The sequence below is a fragment of the Hesperophylax consimilis genome, chromosome 19, assembly GCF_061612785.1.
Source record: "Hesperophylax consimilis isolate HC1 chromosome 19, BYU_Hcon_1.0, whole genome shotgun sequence".
NCBI lineage: Eukaryota > Metazoa > Arthropoda > Insecta > Trichoptera > Limnephilidae > Hesperophylax > Hesperophylax consimilis.
This window is the reverse complement of record NC_142854.1, coordinates 19,890,051-19,909,255: the sequence shown is the minus strand read 5'-3', so window position 1 is coordinate 19,909,255 and position 19,205 is coordinate 19,890,051.

Below are 19,205 nucleotides of genomic sequence, written 5' to 3'. Positions count from 1 at the left end.
ATTCAAAAAACTGTTTCTGAAAAAATAAGCAAATACATATTTAGGAAATGAGATGAAAAGAGTTTGGCATTCTCAGACTATAAAAATATTACCATTTATTATTTCGGCTACTGGCATTATACCCAGCTCTCTCATACAAAATTTAGGCGTATTAGATCTGTCAAAGAATTTACGATTACGAAATTAATTTGTACGATAACGAAAGATTTTTTAAATATTTGTGTTGAGGGATCAGTAGGATTTATAGGCCCTGTTAGGAGTTCTACCAAGCCGAACCCTCTGATATGAAAATATCTGGAGTCGGTGAATTATTTTCCCATTTGATATCTGGTGAGTTGACGTGTTGTTCTTGTATTGTTTTGTATTTATTTTGCTTATATAATGCACTTGCATAATGTGGATTGACTAGATGATCATTTGTGGAAAAGTGTGTGGAAGGGTTTAGTTTTTCTTGTGGGGAAGATTAAGTAATTTTCTAGTGTAATCGTAGCTTTATTTTTCAAATGATAACAAAATGGCCACCCTCAAATTTCAAATCTTAAACAGAACAGCTGACGGAGTGGGGATGAAATTATTATCAATAAGATAATAAAATGGCGTTTTTTTTTTTTAAATGAGGGAATGAGAATAATACTTTGGCGAAAAAGATTTTTAAAGTAAATACAATGTTAATAGAACTAAATTGAAAGATGCTGACCTGGAACGTGATGATATTTATACATAAAATAATAAATAACCTGTTACCAAATGTAATGGAAAAAATTGTTAGATTGACAATTTTTGAAAAACAAAATGTGATCTTGAGGCAAATCTCTAAATAATATAAAATTATGTCGCTATCTCTCTGTTTGTGCGCTTAGTTCTTCTAAACTACGAAACAGATTTCAATATTGTTTTCACTTGCTTTAAGGAAATTTCTTCCGGATGGTTTATATATAATACGTTCATATTATATTTATAGATAGTAGAGAAATTAAATTCGATGTTTTGTAATTAGACCGTAAAAAAATATTTTTGTTGCTTACATTGTTAACGCTGGCTATACCTTATGAGATACATCAAAATAATGTACTACGGAATTGTAAACCTTAAAAAGGCCTACAGAAAAGTAAAAGGTGGTATTTATCTATATATTAAGGATAACTCCCAGTAATGCCGAGCACACGTCGGCTAATATTTTATAATTGCTTTTAGCTTCACAAATCCTACAATTATAGTATCTTGTGTTATTGCTGGTTGATAAATAAAACGGGGCCGTTGCGTTCATTCAACATGTCTAATGACTAGTGTAATGGGAATACTAGAGAGGCATGTCTTTCTACAAACAAAATGAAAACTCTTAGAAATCTATTACGTATTACTGTGAATGCACCATCTGCAGATATAACCCTGCGATGTTTGTCTTTCTTTGAAAACATCTGGATGCACAAACAAAAACAATAAATTCATCACAACCTAACTACCAAAAGCAACAAAAACTATCGCACCTTAGCCCGTCGTCCCACGCGTCGGTAAGCAATCGACATAAACCGAATGCTGCAAGACCTTGCGCAGAAAAGTTCCACACTGAACTTAGCATATATATGTATACTCTTCTATAAATCCAGCTAACCCCTTGAGTGTCTACACTTTTCAGAAGACCCTTTACAACGTTGCCTCCCATACCCAAATTATTAGTATTTGACGGCACTTTGGTTTTCTCAGTATATATTTATTTTTATTTATTACAAAATAATAAATTATAATGTATTATTCTCAATGAGTTTACAAAACTCATTTCGGGAAAGACAACAATATATTAAAGACATGACAACATAGATGCATTAAAGTAAATTAACGCAGAAGTTATTTTGGAGTTGCAACGAAAGAATGTGTCAGTCATTAATAAAACTGCTGAGGAAATAGCTTTTAAGAGTTTTTGCCAATGTTTTTTTGTTCTTTGCCGGAAGTTTTAGATTACTAGATAATGCGTTATATTGCTTATGTGCAATATATTGTAAGGTGCTTATGTGCAATGTGTTGTATATACATCAAATGCATAAATATCTCCATCTGCAGAAGCCAATGTCCACAACTTATATCCAAATTTGATTTTACATTTTATACGAATGTTTTCCTCTAAAAGGGATCAATTGTTCGTCTATTGACAGCGCACGCCGTATAATACCGAACTGTTTCAAATTTTTATTTAACAAGGTCAACTGGGTAAAGTTTGTCGTTAAAATCGATATTTAAATTGTCAGCCCAATGTAAATTGGTCTTGATATCACGATAGATTTGTATTGTCATGCATGACCTTACAAAATAATTTATAATGTCCTCCTCTAGAGACCAATACCCTACGAGGTAACCTGTGATATCAAGTGTACAATAAAAATCCTATAAATGTTTTATAGTATTAATAGTCAATGATGTGATTACTTTGTTTTTTAATAGAGCGTAATCATTTGATTGTTCTACAATTAAGTTTATAAGATCACCATTAAAAAATAGTTCAAAGAACTCGAAACAAGATTTACCCACTAATTTTTACTCATTATAAACACACCCTAATATTATAGACTTTCCATCTTCTTCTGGCCCTAGTAAAATTAGATTGTTTATGTTAATGTTAGTTGTAAGTTTCTACATATTTTTTTATTTTTTATTTTTTATATTAACTCCACACAGGAGGCCCTGAAGAAAATAATTTCCCTCAGGGCCTATGTCATCTTTGGGGATGCTGTGTGGAGGGTCTTTTTGTGGAGAGGAAGGAGTGAACATGGGTCTTGAAGAGTCCCATGTGGTTCCTAGGAGGAAACAAAGAGGCCGGCAGTTCGTTCCACAGCCGAGCTGTTGAACTTAAGAACGAATCGTAGAAGCGACCCGTTCTCATGTGACAAATGTCAACCGTGTACACATGTTGGGCGCGCGTTTGGCGTGTATCCCGACTACGCACCGGTGCCGAAGGGATCAATGACGCTAGTTCCTCAGAGCATCTTCCATTGTAATACCGATAGAACAAGGACAGCATACCTACCTGACGCCTGTGCTCTAAAGATTGCAGTCCGTTTGTTAAGATTGGGGAATCTATCAAACGGACCGCCCGTTTCTACACAGAGTCAAGGGTTTTTTTCAGGTATTTAGGGGCTCCGGACCAGAGATGGCTGCCAAATTCGACAGTAGGGCGCACTTGCGATTTGTACAGGGTCAGCAGTTGTGTATTATGAAACATACACGAAAAATATTAGGTCTTTTATGCCAAGATGTATTGTGGAATTCCATTTACGCTACATTTTTTAGCCGAAATACGAAACCCGTATGCTGAGAGCCGCGATACTTACGCGTTGAGCAGCAGTTGTGTATTATTAAAGTATCTGCGGGCCCTGTACAGTACGCCCAGCTTCTGAGAGGCCAACTTTACTCTGGCTTCGATGGAGCCCCCGTACCTGAGCTGGTCACTTATAGTTATACCAAGCATATCAATGGAAGGCCTGTTCGGAAGATTGCTTCCGTTGAAGGAGACTAGATTATCATTTGGATCCCTTTTAGACGTAATCAGACAGGATTGGGTCTTTGAAACATTAAATTCGACGAGATTATTTTTACCCCAGGAGGAAATACTCTAGAGATAACCGTCCATTCTCTGCTTCAAAGCCCTCCGAGCCGTTGGAGTTTGTGTGCCCTTTGGGGGCTTGTCAAACAAAAAGCTATCATGAACTGTACTGTCATCCGCGTAACAATGAATCGGTGCACATGTCAAAAGGTCATTGATGTGCAACAAAAACAAAGTCGGAGACAGAACCGATCCCTGTGGGACGCCAGCATTAATGGAGTGCGAGGAAGAGGTGAAACCGTCAGCAACCGCCTGAATCGACCTATCAATTAAAAAGTCAGCAATCCACGTACACAGGGATGCGGGAAGTCCGTAAGAAGGCAATTTGTTGACAAGTCCTCGGTGCCAGACCCGGTCAAAGGCCTTGGATATGTCTAGTGCGACCGTTTGGGTCTCACCATGACGTTCCAGGCACCGGCCTCAAACATGCGTCACATACGCGAGAAGATCACCGCACGAGCGGTTCCGCCGGAATCCGTATTGAGGGTCGTTGATAATTTTGTTCTTCTCGAGGTATGTGAGCAGTTTGTCGTTGATCACACGTTCCATCACTTTGGACAGAACTGATGTGATCGCTATGGGGCGGTAGTTGGCCAGGTTGGAGCGGTCACCTTTCTTGGGAATTGGGTGAATGACCGCTTTTTTCCAACCAGAGGGCACAGTGCCACACTTCAGGGACATTTTGAAGAGCTTTGTCAAAACTGGAACTATTTCCGCAGCACACCTCTGCAATACCAGGGCAGGTATTCCATCAGGTCCACTAGCTTTGTTAACATCGAGCCCCCGTATGACGTGAAGTACATCCCGATGCCGGATCCTCAGCTTTTAAATGTAAATATGTATGTCATTAAGACAGTAGTTATAGGCCTTAGTCGTAAGTCACTAGATATTAGTCTTGGATACACTCGTAAGTCACTAGTTTTGAGTCAGTAGTTCTAGTATTAATTATTTACTAAATATATTTGTATAGCGTCCTTGAGGTGATTTTCACAAAAACGGCGCTATAATTAGCTAAATATCATTATTATTATTATTATAGCGAACATAGTATTCTGTGTAGTGTCTTGCAGCATTTGGTTTATGTCGATTGATTACCGACCCGTGGGACTATGGGCTAAGATGATATAGGTAACGGTTTACGCGCGAATAACGGTACTAACCGTGACAACTTTACCGCAGTCTCACGGTTCCATTTTTATTAGAGATGTAACGGAAGTGTTATAACTTATAACAGAAGCAGAAGCAGATGTGTATTTGTTAATTATTTTGTGGATGCGGATGCGGAAGCGGACGTGTAATTGGCATAAAAATTTCATGCTAAAACTAGATTTTTCGGCTATTTTAGGGTTAAAGTTTTTTCTGGTGTTTAGGGTTGAACAACACATGTTTTAACCCTGCAGAGCGGAAATATTTTATGATTACACCGGATTAAATGAAGGGTGATTTCAAAATAATGCTTCAAATCCGAGTTTCTTCATTTGTTTTACTTTCAAATAGTTTTAATTAGTGGGTACTTTGATCTTCAGTAATAATTTATAAGAATTTGATTAAAAAAAAAAAATCAACTTCTAACTCGATTTACTCGATAACGAAAGCTCAAATCAAAAAAAAGTGGGTGTGTCAAGCCTACGCAAGACAGAAGTGAAACTTCTAGTATTCCTCTCTCTCTATTTTCATTTCATCATCTCTATTTTCTCTCTTAGGTTAGTTTGAAAATTAGAGGTTAAATAATTCAACGACGAAGCATGGATTTGCTTTTTCTAATATTTTCTTATAGATGAATGACGTTCGATTAATGTATAGTTCCAAAAATTTTCAATTTATTCACAAGTATACAATATTACATAAATAACAATATTACAATTAAAAATTACAAAGAAATTACAATGACAATTTACCAATCATGTGCCATTTTCATTGTCAATTTCATGAATATCATTTCCTAATGTCGTGATAATTGGGTTATGGTAACTAAAGTGCGAGATATATACATGAGCACTTAAATCCTTAATGAATCGTGCAAAAACTGCATCGATTGTTGTCCCGTGTCGGGAGAGAACGTTCGTGAGCGGCTCCCCCACCTCAACAAGCGCATATGGTGAGAGAGGGACAGTGAACGGTGAGCGGTGGTGGGGGTACCCGCATTTTCGTGTCGATCCTGACTCGGTTTTACTCCGTCCCCGAATTACGCGCCTAAAGAAGTTTCACTTCAAAAAAAATACTACAAAATCGACTCCAAATGTGATGTAGATTCACCAGTTTCCAGCTTGTACTACGAGTTTCCGGACACCCTGTATATACTCGTATACAGCAGTGAATGGTGAAAAATACATTAGCAATAACGAAGCATTGGTACAGCGCAGCACTTCCCAACCTTCTTCTTTCCCATCTCCTTCCTCTCCCCACTACCTTCAGCCTCACAACACACCCCAATTGAGGATGCCATAGTCTTACGGTTGGGAGCAGTTGGGACTCTAGTACGGTTTCACACATAAAAAAATACATAATAATAATGATTGGATTATTTGTATAGCGCCGTTTTCGTGAGAAAATCACCTCAAGGGCGCTTAACTTAATTTATGCATTTACTTTATTCCTATCACTTCGACTTATAACTAATTACTTTTGATTATAACTTAGTTTCATAGATAGAGACTTATAACTAAGATTAATGACGAGTGATTTACAACTATGACTTAAAAATAAACATATTTTAAAATTTATATGCATTTTTATTTCTATAATGGTAATTAACCTGTAATGGCAAGCGAGAAAAAAAACACTAAATGACATACACTTACGGACATGACTAAATTCACACAACAAATTCTCTTACATTCTCACCACCCTACTGTTCCCAAGGAACTCATCCTTGAAAGTGTCTATAAACTTCTGTTATAATTTTGCGGAAGTGAAAAGTATGCAGAACTTCCGCGTTTCGCTACATCACTATTTTTTACACACAAAAAAACACACGGAGGCTGTATACTGTGCTATAGCACCCGAGAACAACAACAACTAACAACAACAAAGAAAAACAAAACAAACCGTAATCCCCGGGGAGTGAATAGCACCGATAATCAGCTACCATTGAAGTTCCAGAGCCGCGGAACTCTCACCTCGAAAACAGATGACAACCCTTTCAAAGCTGACGTTATTTGTAATTTATTTTTTATTTCCAAACATATTTTTCGGCTTCCAGTGATGTTCTTGGTAATCGTTTTAACGTAATATCTAAGGGTAAAGAAGTGAGCGAGTTTTCCTTTTGATTTGTAATCCTTCTATAATACGTATGACATAATTTGAATATCTTAAAATAGTTAACAGTCCTTTCTTGAAATGACTTTTGAAACCTTCGAGGCCATGTTGAAAATATCAAGATACCTACAGATTTCATTTAGCAGCACCATACCTCTTGTCATGCTATGCTGGGCCAGAACGTCTCTTCTGCCGTGCTTTTTTATTATTTTTATTTATTTATGAGATACAATAACGCGTTTTGATTTTACGTCCAAAAGTGTTTTATATATGCTATATATGTTGCGAAGGTTGAAGATGTGTTTGATGTTAAAATTAAACTATGTTATATTTTATAATATATTAATTCTGAAAACAGTCGTGAAAAAAATAAAGAGTTAAAGATATGTAAGTAGTAGACTACCTGAGTACCTTCCCGCTGTCGCTTATATAAGGTGCGAATGCATCGAGAATCATCCAGCAGATGGGCAGTACCTACGGTGTTCGCTAGTAGGTTTCAATGCGATTTAAGTCGCACCTAAGAACGTTCCCGAACATTCTAGTTACTGTCGCTACATTATGTTGCCGCCCGTAATGCTGAAGGTTTTAGCGGTAGCCCAATGGCTGTAAGAATAGCGCGGTAGTTTCAGGTACCGTCCGGCTTGACTTCTAAGCAACGGCCGAAGTTTCCAGTAGGTTCTATGACGGCCTAGGTAGTAGGTACCTAGCGGTTGGCTTGGCACTGCGTACGAAGTAGTACTCGGTCCCGTCCGACTCGAATAGTGGCGTACCACTATATATATAAAGTAAATACTAGGAACGATTTGAGGTAAATGATGTTTGGGTGATTTATATAGCGCCGTTTTTGTGAAAATCACCTAAAGGGCCGCTAGTCTGTATATCACAGTGCTTTGGTTGTTACAGTAGAAATGATGGTGGAGTCTGAGTGGGTTTTTCAACTAGGGAGGCAGGTTTGGGCACCGCCGCCCCGGAAACTATTTATTGAATATGTTCGCTATGTTTGATGATTCAGCAGGTGTACCCGGGTTCATCGGGTATTCCGCGTTCATTTATACCACTTAGCGTTTGAGGTCAGTCTATGTAGTTATTCAGTAAATAGTTTTGTTATGTATTGGAGTTATTACATTATTTTCTGTCGTGTAGCATTGGAAGGGTTATTATTGGTTCATGGGCAATTTATTGATTTTAAGGCTTGTAATTTTTCCTATTTTTAGACAGTTTTCTTTTTTCGCACAATAAATAATTAAATAAAGGTTTATAAATAATAATTCTTTTATTTGTGGAGCTGATATTTAAGGATTTTTTAAAATATGAAAATATTGAAACTGCCTTGTTAGATTGGTTGCAGGTAGAACTAATAGTAAGTAAATTGATGGCAACAATATTATCACTGTGATGACTATTTACTTCGAAATCGATTTCTGAAATGTAATATCACTAAATCCACTCAACTTCGTTACTTTAAAATTTGGTAAATTTCTTCCAAGCAAACAGAAAGCGTCTTTGTGTGCAAATTGTTAACTATAACACAATATTTTTAGTTAATTTAGGGAGCAAAACAAAAATGTCACTTAATGGTAGGTAATGTTTTCTCAGGATCTATGGTGCCGAACGGATTGAAATTTTGGATTCGTACTAAAAATTATGTTTTGAAGTGAAATTAAATACGAAATCTCGATAATGTGGCATTTATGGAGAAAACGTCATTCTAACGGACACAAATGCAAGACTTGGGTTCAAATATTCAAATCCGTTTTATCAGAATCTATTGTGCCGAAGGGATTAAAATGTCGGATTCTTAATAAGAATTATGTTCGTAAGTAGAATCAGTAACAAAATCTCGGCACTTACGGGCATAAATTTAAGACTAAGGTTCAAATTTTAAAGGACGTTTTCTAAGGACCATGGTGCTGAATGGATTAAAATTTTGGATCCGTACTAAAAATTATGTTCTGAAGTGAAATCAGTACTGAAATCTCGGTAATGTGGCATTTGTGGAAAAATTATACTTCTTACGGGCACAAATTTAAGACTAAGGTTCAAATTTTAAAGGACGTTTTCTAAGGACCATGGTGCTGAACGGATTAAAATTTTGGATCCGGACTAAAAATTATGTTCTGAAGAGAAATCATTAATGAAATCTGGATAATGTGGCATTTGTGGAAAAATCATCATTCTAACGGGCACAAATGTAGGACTTGGGTTCGAACTTTCAAAGCCGTTTTCTCAGGATCTATGGTGCAAAGGGATTAAAATTATGAATTCGTACAAAAATTATGTTGTGAAGTGAAATCAGTAAAACAAATCTCGATAATATGGCATTTGTGGAAAAATCGTCATTCGAACAGGCAAAAATGAAGGACTTGGGTTTGAACTTTCAAAGCCGTTTCCACTGAATATATGGTGCCAAACGGATTGAAAATATGGATTCATACTAAATATTAGATTCTGAATTAAAATCAATAGAGAAATCTCAATAATGAGGCATTTTTGAAAAAAAATATCATATAAACGGGCACAAATGTAGGACTTGGGTCCGAACTTTCAAAGCCGTTCTCTCAGGATCTATGTGTCCTAAAGGATTGAAATTTCTGATTCGTATGAAGAATTAGTAACGAAATCTCGTTTATATAGCATTTGTGGAAAAAATCATCACTCTAACGGGCATAATAACGAAAGAATTGTCTACGAAATTTCATAGCCGTTTTCTTTTGATCTATGGTGCCGAACGGATTGAAATTATGAAGTCGTAATAAAAATTATGTTCTGAAGTGAAATCAGTTATTAAATCTCAATGATGTGACATATGTTGACAAATCATCATACTAACTGGGACAAATGTAGGACTTGGGTTCGAACTTTCAAAGCCGTTTTCTATGGATCTATGTGTCCTAAAGGATTGAAATTTCGAATTCGTATCAAGAATCAGGTGAAAAATTTCGTTTATGTGGCAGTAAAAAAATTAGCAATCCTATGGGCACAAATCTTAGACTTGGGTTCGAACTTTGAAAGCCATTTTTTCAGGCTCTATGGTACCAAACGGGCTGAAAATTTATAATCCTGATTAGAATCAGAATGAGAAGAGTGATAAGAATGGTCCGCAACGAAATCAGTCACAAAATCGGCATAAAAATGCATTGCTGGAAAAATCATCGTTCCTATGGGCACTGATTTCAGACTTGGGTAGGAACTTTAAAATCCATTTTTTCAGGCTCTATGGTACAAAACGGGTAGAAATTTTAGAATATTGATAAAAATCATGATCTATAACGAAATCAGTCAGAAAATCTGCATCAAGTTGTATTTTTCGAAAAATCATCATTTCTATGGGCACTAATTTCAGACCTGGGTTCGAACTTTAAAATCCATTTATTCAGGCTCCATGGTACCAAACGGGCTGAAATTTTAGAGTTGTAATTAAAATCATGGTCTAAAACGAAATCAGTCACAAAATCTGCATCAAGTTGTATTTTTCGAAAAATCATCAATCCTATGGGCACTAATTTCATACTTGAGTTCGAACTTAAAAAACAATTTTTTCAGGCTCTATGGTACCGACCAAGCTAAAATTTAAGAGTAGTGATTAAAATCATGGTCTAAAACGAAATTAGTCACAAAATCGGCATAAAGTAGTATTTTTCAAAATTTCATCATTCCTATTGGCAGTAATTTCAGACTTGGGTTCAAACTTTAAAATTCATTTTTTCAGGCTCTATTGTACCAGATGGGCTGATATTTTAGAATTGTGATTAAAATAATGGTCTTAAACGAAATCAGTCGGAATAAAAATGTATTTTTCGAAAAATCATTATTCCTATAGGCAGTTATTTCAGACTTGGGTTCGAACTTCAAAAGCAATTTTTTTAGGCTCTATGGGACCAAACGAGCAGAAATTTTAGAGTTGTGATTTAAATCATGATCCAAAACGACATCAGTCACAAAATCTGCATCAAGTTGTATTTTTATAAAAATCATCGTTCCTATGGGCGCTAATTTCAGACTTGGGTTCGAACTTTAAAAGCCATTTTGTCAGTCTCAATGGTACCAAACCGGCTGAAAAATAAGAATCGTGATAAGAATCATGGTCCAAAACATAATCAGTGACAAAATCTGCATAAAGTTGAATTTTTCGAAAAATTATCATTCCTATGGGCATTAATTTCAGACTTGGGTTCGAATTTTATAAGCAATATTTTTAGGCTCTGTGGCACCAAACAAGCAGAAATTTTAGAATAATGAATAAAATAATGGTCTCAAACTAAATCAGTCACAAAATCTGCATCAAGTTGTATTTTTCGAAAAATCATCATTCCTATGGGCACTTATTTCAGACTTGGGTTCGAACATTAAAATCCATTTATAAAGGGCTCTATGTCATCAAACCGGCTGAAAATATAGAATCCTGATAAGAATAATGGTCCAAAACGAAATCAGTCACAAAATCAGCATAAAAATGCTTTGCTGGAAAAATTATCGTTCCTGTGGACACTGGTTTCAGACTTGGGTTCGAACTTTTAAAGCCATTTTTTCAGGCTCTATGTTATCAAACCGGCTCAAATTTTAGAATAGTGAATAAAATAATGGTCTCAAACAAACTCAGTCACAAAATTTGCATCAAGTTGTATTTTTCGAAAAATCATCATTCCTATGGGCACTAATTTCAGACTTGGGTTCGAACTTTAAAAGCAATTTTTTTAGGCTCTATGGTACCAAACGAGCAGAAATTTTAGACAAGTGAATAAAAACATGGTCTCAAAAGAACTCAGTCACAAAATCTGCATAAATATGTATTTTTCGAAAAATCATCATTCCTATAGGCAGTAATTTCAAACTTAGGTTCGAACTTTAAAATTCATTTTTTCAGGCTCTATTGTACCAGATGGGTTGAAACTTTCGAATAGTGATTAAAATAGTGGTCTTAAACGAAATCAGTCACAAAATCTGCATCAAGTTGTATTTTTCGAAAAATCATTATTCCTATGGGCAGTAATTTCAGACCTGGGTACGAACTTCAAAAGAAATTTTTTTAGGCTCTATGGTACCAAACGAGCAGAAATTTAAGAATTGTGAATAAAATCATGGTCTCAAACAAAATCAGTCACCAAATCTGTATCCTGTTGTATTTTTCGAAAAATCAGTATTCATATGGGCAGTAATTTCAGACTTGGGTTCGAACTTTAAAATCCATTTATAAAGGGCTCTATGTCATCAAACCGGCTGAAAATATAGAATCCTGATTAGAAAAATGGTCCAAAACGAAATCAGTCACAAAATCAGCATAAAAATGCTTTGCTGGAAAAATTATCGTTCCTGTGGACACTGGTTTCAGACTTGGGTTCGAACTTTTAAAGCCATTTTTTCAGGCTCTATGTTATCAAACCGGCTGAAATTTTAGAATAGTGAATAAAATAATGGTCTCAAACAAACTCAGTCACAAAATTTGCATCAAGTTGTATTTTTCGAAAAATCATCATTCCTATGGGCACTAATTTCAGACTTGGGTTCGAACTTTAAAAGCAATTTTTGAAGTGAAACTTCTTTAGGCGCGTAATTCGGGGACGGAGTAAAACCGAGTCAGGATCGACACGAAAATGCGGGTACCCCCACCACCGCTCACCGTTCACTGTCCCTCTCTCACCATATGCGCTTGTTGAGGTGGGGGAGCCGCTCACGAACGTTCTCTCCCGACACGGGACAACAATCGATGCAGTTTTTGCACGATTCATTAAGGATTTAAGTGCTCATGTATATATCTCGCACTTTAGTTACCATAACCCAATTATCACGACATTAGGAAATGATATTCATGAAATTGACAATGAAAATGGCACATGATTGGTAAATTGTCATTGTAATTTCTTTGTAATTTTTAATTGTAATATTGTTATTTATGTAATATTGTATACTTGTGAATAAATTGAAAATTTTTGGAACTATACATTAATCGAACGTCATTCATCTATAAGAAAATATTAGAAAAAGCAAATCCATGCTTCGTCGTTGAATTATTTAACCTCTAATTTTCAAACTAACCTAAGAGAGAAAATAGAGATGATGAAATGAAAATAGAGAGAGAGGAATACTAGAAGTTTCACTTCTGTCTTGCGTAGGCTTGACACACCCACTTTTTTTAGGCTCTATGGTACCAAACGAGCAGAAATTTTAGACAAGTGAATAAAAACATGGTCTCAAAAGAACTCAGTCACAAAATCTGCATAAATATGTATTTTTCGAAAAATCATCATTCCTATGGGCAGTAATTTCAAACTTAGGTTCGAACTTTAAAATTCATTTTTTCAGGCTCTATTGTACCAGATGGGCTGAAACTTTCGAATAGTGATTAAAATAGTGGTCTTAAACGAAATCAGTCACAAAATCTGCATCAAGTTGTATTTTTCGAAAAATCATCATTCCTATGGGCAGTTATTTCAGACTTGTGTTCGAACTATAAAATCCATTTATTCAGGCTCTATGTCACCAAACCGGCTGAAAATATAGAATCCTGATAAGAATCATGGACCGAAACGAAATCAGTTACAAAATCTACATCAAGTTGTATTTTTCGAAAAATAATTATTCCTATGGGCAGTAATTTCAAACCTGGGTACGAACTTCAAAAGCATTTTTTTTAGGCTCTATGGTACCAAACAAGCAGAAATTTAAGAATTGTGAATAAAATAATGATCTCAAACAAAATCAGTCACAAAATCTGCATCAAGTTGTACTTTTAGAAAAATCATTATTCCTATGGGCAGAAATTTCAGACTTGGGTTTGAACTTTAAAATCCATTTATTCTGGCTCCCTGTCACCAAACGGCTGAAAATATAGAATCCTGATAAGAATCATGGTCCCAAACGAAATCAGTCTCAAAATCTGCATTAATTTGTATTTTAAGAAAAATCATCTTTCCTATGGGCACTAATTTCAGGCTTGGGTTCGAACTTAAAAAGCCATTTTTGAGGCTCTATGGTACCAAACGAGCAGAAAGTTTAGAGTAGTGAATAAAATCATGGTCCAAAACGAAATCAGTTACAAAATCTGCATTAAGTTGAATTTTTTGAGAAAAATCATTATTCCTATGGGCAGTTATTTCAGACTTGGGTTCGAACTTCAAAAGCAATTTTTTTCGGCTCTATGGTACCAAACGAGCTGAAATTTGAGAGTTGTGATTAAAATCAAGGTCTTTAACGAAATCGATCACAAAATCTGCACCAAGCTCAATTTTTCGAAAAATCATTATTCCTATGGGCACTAATTTCAGACTTGGGTTCGAACTTTAAAAGCCATTTGGTCAGTCTCAGTGGTACCAAACCAGCTGAAAAATAAGAAACGTGATAAGAATCATGGTCCAAAACGAAATCAGTCACAAAATCTGCATCAAGAAGTATTCTTCGAAAAATCTTTATTCCTATGGGCACTAATTTCAGACTTGGGTTCGAACTTAAAAATCCATTTATTCAGGCTCTATGTCACCAAATCGGCTGAAAATATAGAATCCTGATAAGAATCATGGTCCAAAACGAAATCAGTCACAAAATCTGCATCAAGTTGTATTTTTCGAAAAATCATCATTCCTATGGGCAGTAATTTCAGACATGGGTTCGAATTTTAAAATCCATTTATTCAGGCTCTATGTCACCAAATCGGCTGAAAGTATATAATCCTGATAAGAATCATGGTCCAAAACGAAATCAGTCACAAAATCTGCATCAAGTTGTATTTTTCGAAAAATCATCATTCCTATGGGCAGTAATTTCAGGCTTGGGTTCGAACTTTAAAATCCATTTATTCAGGCTCTATGTCACCAAATCGGCTGAAAGTATATAATCCTGATAAGAATCATGGTCCAAAACGAAATCAGTCACAAAATCTGCATCAAGTTGTATTTTTCGAAAAATCATCATTCCTATGGGCACTTATTTCAGACTTGGGTTCGAACTTTAAAAGCCATTTTTCGAGGCTCTATGGTACCAAACGAGCAGAAAAGTTAGAGTAGTGAATAAAATCATGGTGTCAAACGAAATCAGTCACAAAATCTGAATAAAAATGTATTTTTCGAAAAATCATTATTCCTATGGGCAGTTATTTCAGACTTGGGTTCGAACTTCAAAAGCAATTTTTTTCGGCTCTATGGTACCAAACGAGCTGAAATTTGAGAGTTGTGATTAAAATCAAGGTCTTTAACGAAATCGATCACAAAATCTGCACCAAGCTCAATTTTTCGAAAAATCATTATTCCTATGGGCACTAATTTCAGACTTGGGTTCGAACTTTAAAAGCCATTTGGTCAGTCTCAGTGGTACCAAACCAGCTGAAAAATAAGAAACGTGATAAGAATCATGGTCCAAAACGAAATCAGTCACAAAATCTGCATCAAGAAGTATTCTTCGAAAAATCTTTATTCCTATGGGCACTAATTTCAGACTTGGGTTCGAACTTAAAAATCCATTTATTCAGGCTCTATGTCACCAAATCGGCTGAAAATATAGAATCCTGATAAGAATCATGGTCCAAAACGAAATCAGTCACAAAATCTGCATCAAGTTGTATTTTTCGAAAAATCATCATTCCTATGGGCAGTAATTTCAGACATGGGTTCGAATTTTAAAATCCATTTATTCAGGCTCTATGTCACCAAATCGGCTGAAAGTATATAATCCTGATAAGAATCATGGTCCAAAACGAAATCAGTCACAAAATCTGCATCAAGTTGTATTTTTCGAAAAATCATCATTCCTATGGGCAGTAATTTCAGGCTTGGGTTCGAACTTTAAAATCCATTTATTCAGGCTCTATGTCACCAAATCGGCTGAAAGTATATAATCCTGATAAGAATCATGGTCCAAAACGAAATCAGTCACAAAATCTGCATCAAGTTGTATTTTTCGAAAAATCATCATTCCTATGGGCACTAATTTCAGGCTTGGGTTCGAACTTTAAAAGCCATTTTTCGAGGCTCTATGGTACCAAACGAGCAGAAAAGTTAGAGTAGTGAATAAAATCATGGTGTCAAACGAAATCAGTCACAAAATCTGAATAAAAATGTATTTTTCGAAAAATCATTATTCCTATGGGCAGTTATTTCAGACTTGGGTTCGAACTTCAAAAGCAATTTTTTTCGGCTCTATGGTACCAAACGAGCTGAAATTTGAGAGTTGTGATTAAAATCAAGGTCTTTAACGAAATCGATCACAAAATCTGCACCAAGCTCAATATTTCGAAAAATCATTATTCCTATGGGCACTAATTTCAGACTTGGGTTCGAACTTTAAAAGCCATTTGGTCAGTCTCAATGGTACCAAACCAGCTGAAAAATTAGAAACGTGATAAGAATCATGGTCCAAAACGAAATCAGTCACAAAATCTGCATCAAGTTGTATTTTTCGAAAAATCATCATTCCTATGGGCACTAATTTCAGACTTGGGTTCGAACTTTAAAAGCAATTTTTTTAGGCTCTATGGTACCAAACGAGCAGAAATTTTAGACAAGTGAATAAAAACATGGTCTCAAAAGAACTCAGTCACAAAATCTGCATAAATATGTATTTTTCGAAAAATCATCATTCCTATGGGCACTTATTTCAGACTTGGGTTCGAACATTAAAATCCATTTATAAAGGGCTCTATGTCATCAAACCGGCTGAAAATATAGAATCCTGATAAGAATAATGGTCCAAAACGAAATCAGTCACAAAATCAGCATAAAAATGCTTTGCTGGAAAAATTATCGTTCCTGTGGACACTGGTTTCAGACTTGGGTTCGAACTTTTAAAGCCATTTTTTCAGGCTCTATGTTATCAAACCGGCTCAAATTTTAGAATAGTGAATAAAATAATGGTCTCAAACAAACTCAGTCACAAAATTTGCATCAAGTTGTATTTTTCGAAAAATCATCATTCCTATGGGCACTAATTTCAGACTTGGGTTCGAACTTTAAAAGCAATTTTTTTAGGCTCTATGGTACCAAACGAGCAGAAATTTTAGACAAGTGAATAAAAACATGGTCTCAAAAGAACTCAGTCACAAAATCTGCATAAATATGTATTTTTCGAAAAATCATCATTCCTATAGGCAGTAATTTCAAACTTAGGTTCGAACTTTAAAATTCATTTTTTCAGGCTCTATTGTACCAGATGGGTTGAAACTTTCGAATAGTGATTAAAATAGTGGTCTTAAACGAAATCAGTCACAAAATCTGCATCAAGTTGTATTTTTCGAAAAATCATTATTCCTATGGGCAGTAATTTCAGACCTGGGTACGAACTTCAAAAGAAATTTTTTTAGGCTCTATGGTACCAAACGAGCAGAAATTTAAGAATTGTGAATAAAATCATGGTCTCAAACAAAATCAGTCACCAAATCTGTATCCTGTTGTATTTTTCGAAAAATCAGTATTCATATGGGCAGTAATTTCAGACTTGGGTTCGAACTTTAAAATCCATTTATAAAGGGCTCTATGTCATCAAACCGGCTGAAAATATAGAATCCTGATTAGAAAAATGGTCCAAAACGAAATCAGTCACAAAATCAGCATAAAAATGCTTTGCTGGAAAAATTATCGTTCCTGTGGACACTGGTTTCAGACTTGGGTTCGAACTTTTAAAGCCATTTTTTCAGGCTCTATGTTATCAAACCGGCTGAAATTTTAGAATAGTGAATAAAATAATGGTCTCAAACAAACTCAGTCACAAAATTTGCATCAAGTTGTATTTTTCGAAAAATCATCATTCCTATGGGCACTAATTTCAGACTTGGGTTCGAACTTTAAAAGCAATTTTTGAAGTGAAACTTCTTTAGGCGCGTAATTCGGGGACGGAGTAAAACCGAGTCAGGATCGACACGAAAATGCGGGTACCCCCACCACCGCTCACCGTTCACTGTCCCTCTCTCACCATATGCGCTTGTTGAGGTGGGGGAGCCGCTCACGAACGTTCTCTCCCGACACGGGACAACAATCGATGCAGTTTTTGCACGATTCATTAAGGATTTAAGTGCTCATGTATATATCTCGCACTTTAGTTACCATAACCCAATTATCACGACATTAGGAAATGATATTCATGAAATTGACAATGAAAATGGCACATGATTGGTAAATTGTCATTGTAATTTCTTTGTAATTTTTAATTGTAATATTGTTATTTATGTAATATTGTATACTTGTGAATAAATTGAAAATTTTTGGAACTATACATTAATCGAACGTCATTCATCTATAAGAAAATATTAGAAAAAGCAAATCCATGCTTCGTCGTTGAATTATTTAACCTCTAATTTTCAAACTAACCTAAGAGAGAAAATAGAGATGATGAAATGAAAATAGAGAGAGAGGAATACTAGAAGTTTCACTTCTGTCTTGCGTAGGCTTGACACACCCACTTTTTTTAGGCTCTATGGTACCAAACGAGCAGAAATTTTAGACAAGTGAATAAAAACATGGTCTCAAAAGAACTCAGTCACAAAATCTGCATAAATATGTATTTTTCGAAAAATCATCATTCCTATGGGCAGTAATTTCAAACTTAGGTTCGAACTTTAAAATTCATTTTTTCAGGCTCTATTGTACCAGATGGGCTGAAACTTTCGAATAGTGATTAAAATAGTGGTCTTAAACGAAATCAGTCACAAAATCTGCATCAAGTTGTATTTTTCGAAAAATCATCATTCCTATGGGCAGTTATTTCAGACTTGTGTTCGAACTATAAAATCCATTTATTCAGGCTCTATGTCACCAAACCGGCTGAAAATATAGAATCCTGATAAGAATCATGGACCGAAACGAAATCAGTTACAAAATCTACATCAAGTTGTATTTTTCGAAAAATAATTATTCCTATGGGCAGTAATTTCAAACCTGGGTACGAACTTCAAAAGCATTTTTTTTAGGCTCTATGGTACCAAACAAGCAGAAATTTAAGAATTGTGAATAAAATAATGATCTCAAACAAAATCAGTCACAAAATCTGCATCAAGTTGTACTTTTAGAAAAATCATTATTCCTATGGGCAGAAATTTCAGACTTGGGTTTGAACTTTAAAATCCATTTATTCTGGCTCCCTGTCACCAAACGGCTGAAAATATAGAATCCTGATAAGAATCATGGTCCCAAACGAAATCAGTCTCAAAATCTGCATTAATTTGTATTTTAAGAAAAATCATCTTTCCTATGGGCACTAATTTCAGGCTTGGGTTCGAACTTAAAAAGCCATTTTTGAGGCTCTATGGTACCAAACGAGCAGAAAGTTTAGAGTAGTGAATAAAATCATGGTCCAAAACGAAATCAGTTACAAAATCTGCATTAAGTTGAATTTTTTGAGAAAAATCATTATTCCTATGGGCAGTTATTTCAGA